Source organism: Lepus europaeus, chromosome 11 (assembly GCF_033115175.1).
Source record: "Lepus europaeus isolate LE1 chromosome 11, mLepTim1.pri, whole genome shotgun sequence".
Taxonomy (NCBI): domain Eukaryota; kingdom Metazoa; phylum Chordata; class Mammalia; order Lagomorpha; family Leporidae; genus Lepus; species Lepus europaeus.
Window position 1 is genome coordinate 63,724,083 of NC_084837.1, and position 15,638 is coordinate 63,739,720.

Sequence of the window (15,638 nt, forward strand, 5' to 3'; positions counted from 1 at the left end):
CTGTCGAACAGAACCTGAAGGAGGGAGTGGGAATGAAAAGAGGGACAAGGGCGCAGAGAATGGAGCCAAGACAAAAGTCTGATCAAGGCTCGTTTATTCCAGCGTCTCAGTGATATTTTATACATAACCAGCTGCAGCTCAAGGCAACACAGAAGTGAACAACACAGGCAAGCAAGTTATCAGGCTTTCTGCAACACAATCATAACATAGTTAATTTTAGCGGAGTGTTCTTGTTTGATCATTCTCCTAGAGCATGGGAATAGGTGACTTCTTTTCCTCCCAGGAATTCCACAAGCCAAGACTGACCTTGACTTGTCTATGACTTGTTTATGGGCTGCCTACATCTCCCCCTTTTTTATTTAATTGAGAATGGCCTCTGTCTTAGGTTGTCCTCAGTTATCTTTGTTCTTACCCGTCATCGGTAACTCTGGCAGCTTGGCCTAGAGCCCTGTCTTAGGTTGGTACAGGATGCTGAGCGTTTTACCCGTTTCTGAGTACCATTTCAGCTTGACATTAGGTGAGAGATGAAACATACAGCCAAATATCAATTATTTTTGATTACAAAGGAGGTTTGGTATGAAGTTTTAAGTAATGAATGTCAGTCCATACAGACTGTAGCGAAGTCAGCATAAAATGCAGAACACACAGAAAACATCCCATACAAAGTAGGAAAAGCAGTAGTGGTCCAGTCAGCATTAATAACCAATGAATTCATTGAAACCCTCCAAATGTTAGGGGGTTAGTAATAAACATATGTTGCATTTCACTCTTAAGTTTATCAATGACAGACTCTATATATGGCACATTGTTAGTAATGTTAAAACAACATCCCCCAAGTACAGATTTACAGCTTATATGATCTTTTAACAGTAAGTAATCGATAGCTGCGCGGTTTAAAAGCACTCTTGAACGAACTTGATCCAATTTTTTAGCTATATTGGACAGTGCAGTAGCAGTAAGATTAATTGTTCTAGTCACTAGGCATGCAAGCCTTCACAGTCCACGGTTATTTCCAAAGGCCAGTCCAGGAACACTTACTACTGGTATAGCCATGGCAAGGGCAGTGTCCTCTCCTATCAGGATGATGTTGCCATTACAGTCTTCAGGTGAAGCATGCCGCCGACGCACTCTGTCCGCCGCTGTAAATACAGATGTCAGCATCGGGGCCACACAGCCCAGGGAGCAATTGCAGAAGTTATCAGAGGCTAACGATGTGAAGGCATATTTTCTACATAAAAAAAATCCATTCCTTAGGAGCCCGCGTCCCATTCCAGTACCGGATCAGGTCCATTCCATTGATTGGTAATAGGATCCCTCCATTTTACCATTGCTCTTTTTGTAGCTATTTTTAAACAGTTAGAATTTAACAGAGACATTAAGAAAACATAATAGATTACTTTAACTCACTGCTTTAACAGAGGATTAGATTTTGATTTCATGTCAAAGAAAATAGACTAATAGTTTTATAACCAAAAATGTCTTCTTTTTATAATATTTTGTAACTTTTTTATACCTTCTGTAACTTACTCAAACCTTTTGTAACTTACTCAAACCTTCTGTAATCCACAGTCATTTTCCAGGTTTTACCTGATTTCTTAACATGCCAAATTAGATAATTTTTTTTAGTGATTATGGGAATCATCACTCCAGCATTAATATAATTTTTTATTGTTTTAGATATTTTCTTATGTCCACCTGGAATTTTGTATTGTTTACACTGAATAACCTTAGTTGGCCCTGGCAGCAGTACAGGGGCTTGATATAATTTTTCTACCACTACCTAGCGGTTTGACTCCAAAGGGCAGTATTTTTTTTTTTTTCCCAATTTACATTTATCCTGTACTGCTTTTTTAATTGTTTGCACATGCATCAGTATGCAGATAACAAAATCCATCCTCACCTCCCCAAAGCCTATAGTTTATTCCCCTTTGCTACTGGTACCGATTGCAAACCTCAATAACTTGTGGAGGCTGTGCATTCCGTAACTTGCTATTCCAATTCTCACTCAATCCTGAGCAGAGAGCCCATTCCTTTGCCAAAGAGGCCAACTGAGGGTCTTTCCAGCCAGGAACATCACAGGTTACACATGTAACTTCAGTTTTCTTTTTAAAGAAAGGCATTGCTTTGTATACTTGCAGATCCTGCCAACTTTGCCAATTTGTGACAGCAAAGTAATCATCACGGGCACGTTTAACGTTCAGCTTGACTGCGTGTTCCCCCAGGATGAAACAGCAGCAGCAGAGGCTTGCTCCGGCTCCCTCTTAAAGCCCCCAAGAACAAGGGTGGCTCATTGCTGAGTTTTTAGGCAAGCAGTGCGTCCGGTCCCGGATCTTGGCCAGAGAGCCGAGACATGAAGCATGCCCACCTGTTTATTAGAAACATTCCTTTATCCCCCTCCTCGGGAACTGGCCAGGCTCCCAAGGAGCAGGAGAAGGTCATCCGGCAGCAAAGTTACTTGTCTACCAGAGCCGAACCTAGATACAAGCCTCTCCATCCCAAAAATCTGTCCTTACATTTGGCCCTAGGGTTGCATTGAGAGGTAGACATAATTAACACATCATAAGAATACAATACAAATTTTTCATACAAGCATACATCCAGCAATCAAACACAATAATATTTAATGTGTTTTAAGGATAAATTGAAACATATCTAAGGGAATTAGCCTCTTATTATCTGTAATTGTTGCATTTTTGCAAGTTTGTGTAATCTTGACTATTTGCGGCATATTTTGATTTACATTATTTTATAAAGCAAACCAAGCATAATCGGTCCAAGCATTCCTATCAATAATAGGGTAGAGTTAGTAATAATACAAAAACAGAATGGGTAGTCCGGACACTTTGTCACCACAATTCCTCATTTCACATAGTAATATTAACTTTATAACAGATAACATTTACTTCAAATGAACTATTCAAATGCAGGGTGGGGGGTGTCCAGTGTACACTGATCTATATTTTTTACTCCCAGTGTTTCTTATCCACAACACCCTCTTCAACAAACCAAGGACTAATTTTTTCAACAGCACTGATAAATTACTCTATGGGTTTGTTTCTTTAACCCTATTCTCTACATCTGCAATAAAGTTTTTCCAGCCTTTGTCACGGCTTGCTTTGTTTCTTTAAATGCACATTTAAATCTTTTCCGAGCAAATCCCAATGTTGCTCATCCACGACTCCTTCTGCGAACCAAGGACTGACTATTCCTATAGCATTAATGAACTGTTATATGGCTCACCTTTTTTTAACCCTATTCCCTGCGTCTGTAATGGAGTCTTTATAGCCTTTATCACGGCCTGCTTACCTTGTGCTTGTCCCATAATTGCCCCTTTCACACCTATCCGGAGGCGAGCGGTATTGGGTCCTTACCGTCTTCCTCTCATTATTGTGTTGTCGCTGCAGCCTTTCTGGCGGGGTTCCTCACTTCTCTCCCTCGTATTCAGGTCCCTGTTCGGGCGCCACCTGATGCGGGCCAGCCGCACCTGTCGAACAGAACCTGAAGGAGGGAGTGGGAATGAAAAGAGGGACAAGGGCGCAGAGAATGGAGCCAAGACAAAAGTCTGATCAAGGCTCGTTTATTCCAGCGTCTCAGTGATATTTTATACATAACCAGCTGCAGCTCAAGGCAACACAGAAGTGAACAACACAGGCAAGCAAGTTATCAGGCTTTCTGCAACACAATCATAACATAGTTAATTTTAGCGGAGTGTTCTTGTTTGATCATTCTCCTAGAGCATGGGAATAGGTGACTTCTTTTCCTCCCAGGAATTCCACAAGCCAAGACTGACCTTGACTTGTCTATGACTTGTTTATGGGCTGCCTACAGTATCAAAGTTTTTTAGTTACTCCAAATCTTAGCCAACACTTCCTATTGTCAGCCTTTTTGTTTTAGATATTCTGGAGGATGTGAAGTGGTTTTAATTTATATTTCCCTGACAGTTAGTAGTGTTATATATATTTTCCTATGCTTTTTAGCCACTTTTTGCTCTCTTTTGTAAAATGTTCATGTTTCTAGGTATGGAAAAAATGCCCAATTTTTGTCTAACGATTTTTGAGTTATGAGGATTTTTAATATAGCCTGCATTTTGTCCTTTATTAAATATATTTATTGTGATTACATGTTAGTGAATCAGAAGACTATCATTACGAAGTTAGTATTCAAAAATTGATCTATAGATTTAATGCAATTCTAATACAAATTCCAGCAAGTTTTTCATAGAGATTGATGAGTCAATTCGAAAATTTACATGCAAATTTAGACTAGCTAAAACAATTTTGAAAAAGATACAGTTGAGAAACTTATATAACATGGGTCTTCAAGAAGTTCAGAGAAGTGGAGCCGGTGCTGTGGCATAGCTGGTAAAGCTGCTACCTGCAGCGTTAACATCCCATATGGGCACTGGTCCGAGTCCTGGCTGCTCCATTTCCAATCCAGCTCTGCTATTGCCTGGCATAGCAGTAGAAGATGGCCCAAGAGCTTTGGCCCCTATACTCATGTGGGAGACCCAGAAGAAGCTCCTGGCTTCGGATCAGCCCAGTTCTGGCCGATGTGGTGATTTGGGGAGTGATCCAGCAGATGGAAGAACGCTTTCTCTCTGCCTCTGCCCCAGCCTCTGCCTCTCTATAGCTCTGCCTTTCTAATAAATAAATCCTTAAAAAAAGTTCAGAGAAGTACATATTATGAAAAAATTCCTGGATTTCAAATTTTTTCTACCAAAGTGAACTTATTTTTTAAAGAATGTATTTATTTCAGAGGCAAAGAGATAGAGCTAGACAGAGAAGGAGCTGCCATCTGCTGGTCCATCTCCCAAATGCTCATAATAGCCATGACTAGGTCAGGCTGAAGCCTGAAGCCAGGAGCCAGGAGCTTCTTCCGGGTCTCCCATGTGGGTGCAGGGGCCCAAGGACTTGGGCCATGTTCTACTGCTTTCCCAGGCAATAGCAGAGAGCTAGATCGGAAGTGGAACAGCCGGGACTTGAACTGCCACCCATGTGGGATGCTGGCACTTCAGGCCAGGACTTTAACCTGCTGCACTACAGCGCCAGCCCCTTGTTGTATCGTTCTAAACATGAATGCATTTATCCAATATTACAGTATCACACAGAAAGTTCTGCTACCCTAAAAATCTCCTACACTCGGGGCCAGCGCCGTGGCTCACTGAGTTGGTCCTCCGCCTGCGGTGCCGGCATCCCATATGAGCGCCGGGTTCTAGTCCCGGTTGCCCCTCTTCCAGTCCAGCTCTCTGCTGTGGCCCGGGGAAGGCAGTGGAGGATGGCCCAGGTGCTTAGGCCCCTGTACCCGCATGGGAGACCAGGGGGAAGTGCCTGGCTCCTGGCTTCGGATCGCAGCCGTAGCGGCCACTTTGGGGGGTGAACCAATGGAAAAAGGAAGACCTTTCTCTCTGTCTCTCTCTCTCACTGTCCACTCTGCCTGTCCAAAAAAAAAAAAAAATCTCCTATGCTCCATGTATTTACTTTTTCTCTTGCAACTATGGATCTTTTGACTGTATCGGTAGTTTTTGACTTTTGTAGAATGTCATATACTTAGAATCATATACTTAAAAATCTAAGTCATATATTTAGAAACATACTTCGAATGTAGTCTTTTCAGATTGATTTTATATACTTAGCTTTTTTTTTTTTTTTTTTTTTTGGACAGGCAGAGTGGATAGTGAGAGAGAGAGAGACAGAGAGAAAGGTCTTCCTTTTTGCTGTTGGTTCACCCTCCAATGGCCACTGCGGCCGGCGCATTGTGCTGATCTGAAGCTTGGAGCCAGGTGCTTCTCCTGGTCTCCCATGCGGTGCAGGGCCCAAGGACTTGGGCCATCCTCCACTGCCTTCCCGGGCCATAGCAGAGAGCTGGCCTGGAAGAGGGGCAACCGGGATAGAATCCAGTGCCCCAACCAGGACTAGAACCCGGTGTGCTGGTGCCGCAAGGCGGAGGATTAGCCTGTTAAGCCACGGTGCTGGCCTTATACTTAGCAATTAAAAAAAAAAAAAGATTTATTTATCTGAAAGGCAGAGTGACAGAGAGGAGAGAGAGAGAGAGAGAGAGAGAGAGAGAGAGAGAGAATCTTCCATCCACTGGTTCACTCCCCAACAGCCGTGATGACCAGGGCCAAGCCAGGCCAAAGCTAGAAGCCTATAAGTCCATTTGGGTCTCCCACATGGGTGGCAGGGGCCAAGTACTTGGGCCATCTTCTATTGCTTTCCCAGGTACATTAGCAGAGAGTTGGATCAAAAGTGGAGCAGATGGTGAATTGGTGTTCATATGGGGCATGGGCATCACAGGTCATGGCTTAACTTGCTGCGCCACAAAGCCAGCCTCGAGCAATATGGCTTTAAGCTTCCTCCATATCTTTTCATGGCTTGATTGCTTATTTCTTTATATCACTGAATAAAATATCACTGTACTTTACTTTGTTTATCCATTCACCTATTGAAGGGCTTGGTTGCTTCCAATTGTTGGCAATTATGAGTAAAGTTTTCATAAACATTCATGTACAGGTCTTTGTGTGGACCTGGTTCCAAGCTCATTTAGGTAGATATCTAGGAATGTGATTGCTGGGTTGTATGTTACGACTATGTTAGGTTAGTGAGAAATGCCAAACTAGGGCTGATGCTGTGGAACAGTAGGTTAAGCCATGCCTGCAGTGTGGGCATCCTATATGGGCACCAGTTCTAGTCCTCACTGCTCCACTTTGAATCCAGATCCCTGCTAATGCACCTGGGAAAGCAGTAGAGGAGGATGGCCCAAGTGCTTGGGCCCCTGTCCCGATGTGGGAGACCTGGAAAAAGCTCCTGGCTCCTGACTTAGGTCTGGCCCAGTCCTGGCCATTATGGCCATTTGAGGAGTAAACCAGTGATTAGAAGATCTCTCTCTCCCTCTCTGTTTCACCTTCTCTTCCTCTGTAACTCTGTCATTCAAATAAACAAATCTTAAAAAAAAAAAAAAAAAAAAGCCAAACTATCTTCCAAAATGTCTGTACCATTCCTACCTGCATTGAATGACAATTCTTCTTCCTCCACATCCTCACCAGCATTTGGTATTGTCAGTGTTTTGGATTTTAGCCATTCTAAAGGAATGCAGAGGTGTTGCCGTTGATTTCTCAACAATGTTGCAGTGGATTCCTTTCTGAGAGGAGCAGCGTGGTGGGGGCAAGATGCGGGGAGTCACCACACAGACCCACAGACCCCGGGAGTCGGGTGAAAGCAGGCTTGAGGCGAGCAGCCAGCAGACTTGTTTATTTCAGGTGGTACAACAGCTTATATAGCCAAGACCAGCCAATCCTGTCAAGGGGTGGTCTATGCCCCAACCAATCACAGTTTGGCAGGCAGTTTCCAAAGCCATCCAATCACAGCCTGTTCCCAGGCAGTTTCCAAAGCCATCCAATCACAGCCTGTTGCCAGGCGGTTTCCAAAGCCATCCAATCACAGCCTGTTGCCAGGCGGTTTCCAAAGCCATCCAATCACAGCCTGTTCCCAGGCAGTTTCCAAAGCCATCCAATCACAGCCTGTTGCCAGGCAGTTTCCAAAGCCATCCAATCACAGCCTGTTCCCAGGCGGTTTCCAAAGCCATTCCTGAGTAACTGATGCTAGCTTGCCAGTGGCCACCTTGGCATGGCCTTCTCATTCCACCACATAGAGGTACCCTTTTTTTTTTTTCCTAATTTTTTCGTGGTAAAATACATATAATGTGAAATATGCCAATGTAATTATTTTGGTGTGCAGTTCGGTGGTATTAAGGGAATTCATAATGTTGTGCAGCCATCATCATCATCCCCCTCTGGAACTCTTCATCTGGAAAACTGAAAGTCCACACTCTTGAAGCAACAACTCCCCATCCCGCCTCCCGGTACTTGGCAACTAGCTACCATTCTGTTGTCTCTATGCTTTTTTTTTTTTTTAAATTATTTTATTTCTTTGAAAGACAGAGTTGCAGAGAGAGGTAGAGCCAGAGAGAGAGAGGTCTTCCATTCCACTGGTTCAGTCCCCAAATGACTGCAATGGCTAGAGCTGAGCTGATCTGAAGCCAGGAGCCAGGAGCCTTCTCCAGGTCTCCCATGCGGGTATAGGGGCCCAAGGATGTGGGCCATCTTCTTAATGCTTTCCCAGGCCACAGCGGAGAGATGGATCGGAAGAGGAGCAGCTAGGACTCGAACTGGCGCCCACATGGGATGCTGGCGCCACATACTGGGGCTTTAACCCACCGTGCCAAAGTGCCGGCCCTGATTTTTTTTTTTTTTTTTTTTTTTTACAGGCAGAGTGGACAGTGAGAGAGAGACAGAGAGAAAGGTCTTCCTTTTTGCCATTGGTTCACCCTCCAATGGCCGCCGCGGCCGGCGCGCTGTGGCCGGCGCACCACGCTGATCCACAGCCAGGAGCCAGGAGCTTCTCCCGGTCTCCCATGCGGGTGCAGGGCCCAAGCACTTGGGCCATCCTCCACTGCCTTCCCGGGCCACAGCAGAGAGCTGGCCTGGAAGAGGGGCAACCAGGACAGAATCCGGCGCCCCAACCGGGACTAGAACCCGATGTGCCTGCGCTGCAAGGCGGAGGATTAGCCCATTGAGCCGCGGCGCTGGCCCCTGATTTTTTATAAAGTTATTTGGAAGGCAGAGAGTGAGCAAGACAGTAAGAGGAGAGGGAGAGGAGGGAGAGAGAGAGAGAGAGACAGACAGACAGACAGAGGAGTCTTCCATCTGCTGGTTCTCAAATGCCTGCAACAGCTGTGGCTTGGCCAGTCCAGACAGGAGCCGGGAACTCCATCTGGGTCTCCCACAAGGGTCACAGGAACCCAAGTACTTGGGCCATCTTCTGCTGCCTCCCAGGTGCATTGGCAAGAAGCTGGGTTGGAAGCATGGAGTAGCAGGGACTTGAAACAGCCAGTCTCATAAGGAATGGGGGTGTCCCAAGCAGTAGCTTAACCCGCTGTACCACAACACCCATCCCCAGTATTTCTTTCCTTTTTAAGGCTGAATATTTCACTATATGTATCTACCACTGTGTTTATGTGTTCAGCTGTTGATAGGCACTCATATTGCTTCCACCTTGTGGCTATTGTGAATAATGCTGCTATGCTCCTGGGTATATAGGTATCTCTTTAAGACCCTGTTCTCAATCCCTTTGGGAATATACAAATAAGTAGAATTCCCATATCATATGGTAAATTACTTTTAGAAGAATTTCCATGTTTTCCTTAGCAGGTGTATTATTTCATACTCCTACCAGCAGTGCACAAGAGTTCATTCTCCACATTCTCATAATACTTACTTTTTGTTTGTTTTGATAATAGGAATGTTACAGTATCTCACTGTGGTTTTCACTTGCATTTTCCTAATGTTTGTGGTGTTAAGAACTTTTTTAATTTTAATTTTATTTTATTATTTTATTTTTTTGACAGGCAGAGTTAGAGAGAGAGAGAGAGAGAGAGAGAGTGAAAGCGCTTCCTTTTTCTGTTGGTTCACCCCCAAGTGGCCGCTATGGCTGGTGTGTTGCAGCCGGTGCACTGCACTGATCCGAAGCCAGGAGCCAGGTGCTTCTCCTGGTCTCTCATGGGGTGCAGGGCCATCCTCCACTGCCTTCCCGGGCCACAGCAGAGAGCTGGACTGGAAGAGGAGCAACCGGGACAGAATCCGACCGGGACTAGAACCCTGGGTGCTGGTGCCGCAGGCAGAGGATTAGCCTATTGAGCCGAAGCGCCGGCCCAGTGTTAAGAATTTTTTTCATGTGCTTATTCGCCATTTGTATATCTTTTTTAAAAGAAATATCTAATCACTTTTTAAACTGTTAGATTGTAGGAGTTCTTTATATATTCTGGGTATTAATCCCTCATGAGATATATGGCTTGTAAATATCTTGAATAATTTTAATTTCTATTTCTTATATATATAGAGAGAGGCTGACAGAATAAGAGAATGAGCTCCCACCCACTGCTTCACTCCTAAGATGGCTACAACAACCAGAGAGGCGATGCTCAGGAGGTGTGTTGGAGGCAAAGCTGGGTCAGCCCCGGGGTCCCCCTTCTGTGGCCTGAATCCAACTACTTGAGTCATCGTCACTGCTGAAACCAAGGTTCTGCGCGAGCCGGAAGCTGGGGTCGGGAGTTGCAGCCAGCAGTTAATCCCAGGTACCCTGATGTTGGACACGGATGTTCTAACCATTGCTTTAAAAAAGAAAAGATTATTTTATTTATTTATTTTTTTAATTTTGACAGGCAGAGTGGACAGTGAGAGAGAGAGAGACAGAGAGAAAGGTCTTCCTTTGCCGTTGGTTCACCCTCCAATGGCCACCGCGGCCTGTACGCTGCAGCCGGCACACTGCACTGATCTGAAGGCAGGAGCCAGGTGCTTCTCCTGGTCTCCCATGGGGTGCAGGGCCCAAGCACTTGGGCCATCCTCCACTGCATTCCCAGGCCATAGCAGAGAGCTGGCCTGGAAGAGGGGCAACCGGGACTAGAACCCAGTGTGCTGGCGCCGCTAGGTGGAGGATTAGCCTGTTGAGCCATGGCGCCGGCCAGATTATTTTATTTCTTCTTAAAACAATTTTTATTTAAAAATTTTCATAAAAAGTATTGGAATGAATACATAGATAAAGCATTTAAAAACGATTCTCTGGCTTACAATGCTTGCTGGCTCGGTTCTAGCTCTGTCCTGGTTAAGGTCTCCAGAAGCTTCCCCTGTGAAGTCTGGTCTCATGGGTAGGGACCCTCACTGCACTGAAGGGAGGCCAGCTGCAGCTGCGATCCGGAAGAAGGTGACGTCCTCGTTCTGTGCTACCATGTGCTGCAGCTGCTGCATTTCTCCATCTTAGCTCTCGGTTCCCTCTTCACCATCTGTACTGTCCGGGCCTAGGATTTCTCTCTGGTTTGAGCTCCTGATGTTCCTGTGATATGGCTTCTGCCCATAATGAAAACTGATCCTTAAAGTCGTTCTCCATCAAGTCCAGTTCATTCTGGTGCTCTTTTCTTTATCTCACTTTTCTTTACCACAGTTTCTCTCTCTCTTTCTCTCTCTCTCTTTCTTTCTTTCTTTTTTAAAGATTTATTTATTTGAAAGTCAGAGTTACACAGACAGAGGAGAGGCAGAGAGAGAGAGAGAGAGAGGTCTTCCATCTGATGGTTCACTCCCCAATTGGCCGCAACGGCCAGTGCTGCTCCGATCCAAAGCCAGGAGCCAGGAGCTTCTTTTGGGTCTCCCACATGGGTGCAGGGGCCCAAGGACTTGGGCCATCTTCTACTGCTTTCCCAGGCCACAGCAGAGAGCTGGATTGGAAGTAGAGCAGCCAAAGCATCGGCCCCTACCATAGTTTGTTAAGTCTTCTAATCTTTGCTTCTGAATTTGTTAACCTGCTTCAAACAGTTTCTTTTTTTTCTTTTTTAAAGATTTGTTGGGGCTGGCGCTGTGGCATAGCCAGTAAAGCCACCGCCTGCAGTGCTGGCATCCTATATGGGTGCCAGTTTGAGTCCTGGCTGCCCCACTTCCGATCCAGCTCTTTGCTGTGGCCTGGGAAAGCAGTGGAAGATGGCCCAAGTGTTTGGGTCCCTGCACCTACTTGGGAGCCCTGGAAGAAGCTCCTGGCTCCTGGTTTCGGTTGGCTCAGCTTTGGCTGATGCTGCCATTTGGGGAGTGAACCAGCAGATAGAAGACCTCTCTCTCTATCATTTCTTCCTCTGTCCTCTAAAAGGCAGAGTGACAGAGAGGTATCTTCCATCTCTGGTTCACTCCCCAAATGGCCAGCTGGCCCATGCTGAAGCCAGAAAGCTGGAACCCCATCCTGGTCTCCCACATGGATTGTAGGGGCGGAAGTACCCAGGCCATCCTCTGCTGCCTTCCAAGGTAGATTATCAGGCAGCTGTAGGGGAAGTAGAGCAGCCGGGACACAAACCGGCACCCAGATATGGAATGCAGTTGTTGCGAGCAGTGGTTTAGCCCACTGTACCACAATGCTAGATCAAATGCTGCCCGCATCTCTGTTTCATATGCCAGGCACTCTTGAAGATGTTGAGAATATAAAGGCCCTTACTTTTATGGAACTTAAATTCTCTTGGATGCAGGTAGAAAGGAAACAAGTGGCCCGTGCTGTGGCGTAGTGGGTAAAGCCGCCACCTGCAGTGCTGGCATCCTATGTAGCCACCAGTGTGAGTCCCGGCTGCTCCACTTCCAATCCAGCTCTCTGCTATGGCCTGGGAAAGCAATGGAAGATGGCCCAAGTGCTTGGGCCCCTGAACCCACGTGGGAGACCCTGAAGAAGCGCCTGGCTCCTGGCTTCAGATTGACTCAGCTTCAGGTGATACTGCCATTTGAGGAATGAACCAGTGGATGTAGGCGTTCTCTCTCTGCCTCTCTGTAATCTGCCTTTCAAATAAATCAATCTTTAAAAAAAGGAAACAATAAAACATAGTGAGAAATGCCATACAGAAAACAAGAGTGTTAACAGGAAATGGCTGGGGGGTGGAAGGAGGCTGCCGGTATGGAGGTATGGATTGTCAGATAAGACCTTTGTCTTAGAAAGGAATCTTCATAGGCGCAGTTCTGGCCTTCGCTGACATCTGGGGAGTGAACCAGCGGAAAGAAGACCTTTCTCTCTGTCTCTCCCTCTCACTGTCTATAACTCTGTCAAATAAAAAATAATTTAAAAAAAAAAGGGATCTTCAGGCTATAAGAACGATTGCCCAAGCTCAGGGCAAAACCAGTGAGGCAGCCATGGGAATGATAATTGCAACTGAGGGTACACAAACCACAAAAGGGGCCAGTTAGCTGTCACAAGCCAAGAAACAGCATGGATTTTACTGTAAAGTGGTATGAAAGATAGGCTGGTTTCAGCAGAGGGATCATAAGATCTCACTGATACTTATTATTTGATTTACTTTCATTTTATTTGAAAGACAGAGAAACAGAGAACTCTTCCATCTGCTGGCTCACTCCCTCAAATGCCTGCAACAGGCAGGATGGGCCAGGCCAAAGTCAGGAGCCTGGAACTCCATCAGGGTCTCTGGGTGTTAGGGACCCCAATACTTGAGCCTTCACCTCCTGCCTCCCACGGTGTGCATCAGCAGGAAGCTGGAGCTGGGACTCAAATCAGGCCCTTGAGAAATGGGACGCGAATGTCTTCAGTGGAGTCTTCACGGCTGTGCCAAATGCCCACCCTACGCTAGTTAGCAAGGATTACTCTGGCTTCTCTGTGAAAAATAGACGATGTTGGGGGAGGAGATGAAAACAGAGTCCCAGTGGTTCTTTCTCCAGGCTTTGCTTTTGCACCACCTGCAAACAGTTGTCCTTCATGCTGCTCCTGTTTCCTACTCCCCTCTGCTTCCAGATTCTAAGATTAATTTATTTGAAAGGCAGAGTTACAGAAAAAGAGAAAGAAAGAGGTATCTCTCATCTTCTGGTTTACTCCCCTAATGGCCACAATGGCCTGGACTGGGCCAGGTCAAAGCCAGGAGCCTGGAACTCCATCCTGGTCTCCCACGTGGGTGGCAGGGGCCCAGGCACTTGATCCATCTTCTGCTGTTTTCCCAGATGCATTAACAGGGTGCTGAATTGGAAGTGGAGCAGCTGGGACTCAAACTCTATGGTTCTATGGGCTGCTGGCATTGCAGGAGGGGGTTTAACCTGCTGCACCACAACGATGACTTGTTTCTAAATTTTTATCATATCCTGGACACTGCCAGTTGGGGCCTTCCTTAACAGACTGGATTTTGGTCAACTGTAGCAACTTCATTTCTCAATCAACGGGTGTGTCCCAGGTTCTCTGTGGTAAATGATAAACCTAAACCTCAGAGTCTTAAGACAAATTATTTCTTGCTCATGCTACCCATGCACTGCTGGTTGCTGGATGTATCTGCTCTGTGTCATCCCAGCCATGGATGTGGTGAGAACACTTAAGATCTACTCAGCAAATTTCTAGCACCAAATACACCATTATTAACCATCTTCACTACACGGTAGGTTAGATCTCCAGATGTGGTGTCGCTTTACCAGTGAAGGTTTGTATCCTTTGGCCAGCATCTTCTCATTGCTCCCCAACTTCCAACCTTGTTCCCTGGCAACGAACATTTTGCTCTGCTTCTGTGAGTCTGACTTTTCAAGATTCCACATGTAAGTGATATCACACAGTATTTCTCTTGCTCTGTTTGACTGACTTCACTTAGCACCAGGTCCTCTACCTAGGCTTATCTGTTACTGCAAATGCCACCACTTCCTTCTTCTTCTTCTTCTTCTTCTTCTTCTTTTTTTTTTTTGACAGGCAGAGTGGATAGTGAGAGAGAGACAGAGAGAAAGGTCTTCCTTTTTGCCGTTGGTTCACCCTCCAATGGCCGCTGCGGCCGGCGCATCTCGCTGATCCGAAGCCAGGAGCCAGGTGCTTCTCTTGGTCTCCCATGCAGGTGCAGGGCCCAAGCACTTGGGCCATCCTCCACTGCCTTCCCGGGCCACAGCAGAGAGCTGGCCTGGAAGAGGGGCAACTGGGATAGAATCCAGTGCCCCAACCGGGACTAGAACCCGGTGTGCGTGCCTGCGCCGCAAGGAGGAGGATTAGCCTGTTAAGCCACGGCGCCGGCCTCTTTTTTTTTTTTTTTTAATGATTGAGTAATATGTATATGTTTAGTATCCTGAAATAAACCTTAACTTGCTATTTTCATAACACAGTACAGGTACTTATATATCTGTAGGGTCTAACAAGAGATAATAAGGTTTGAACTACTTCAGGGTGGAGGAAATTCAAAGTAGGGAGTGAACTGAGAAGGTAAAGTTTAAGTGTTGTGACCAATCGAATGTGGGTGACAATGAGGAGGAGCACTTGAGGACATCGTGGGTGTTCCAGCCTGGGAGACTTACTGCAATGGTGCTGCCAGTGCCCTTGTAAGGAGAAGCAGTAGTCGCTGGTGTGTGGGGTGAGGAGACAGATTGGCTTTGGAAACATCTGAGTTCTGCATGTCAGGGGGAAGTTGTGCCCAAGCTGAAGGCTCCCTTTGTTAAGTGTGACTGAAGAAGCTAGGAGAGGAAAACAAGGCACTGGCAGGGGACTGGAAAGGGAGCATCTGCACTGTTATGTAAGTGGAGGCCAGCGTGAGTTCTGAGGGTGTCTCTCCTCCGAGGTATTTAAGTACAATTTTAACCACCTTGAAGGGCGGGCACAGATGCTTCTACCCTCTGTGCCATCATTATTTGACTGCAATCATCTCTATAGTTCAACATTTCAACGTGTTAAGAAAAAAAAACACACCTTGAAATGAAGGCGGGAGATAACGTAATGATATGTACCAACAGATGGGCAATAGTCACCAAGGAGTCTAAAATAAAGATCTGCAGTGTAAGAAACTGTCAGTGTGCCTCTAGCACTGTCTAGGGGAGAAAGAGCTTAGAGAGAAAAGCAATTTAAGAGTTGCTGTGCTGGACACAGTACAGGATGCTTGTTCCAAGGCAACCTTACCTCTCACGAGGGTGCCTTCTATTCATTGGGCAGTATGACAGGTGCATAGTGTATTTTTATCACAGTCATGACACTCCAAAGACTAGGAATGACTGACTCCAATGTACAGTCAGCAGAACTCAGAATCACAAAGTTCAAAACCCTGTTCACAGTCACAGCCCAGAACGTGAAAGAGCTTCAGGTTCACCAGGTCTGTCTGACTTCAAA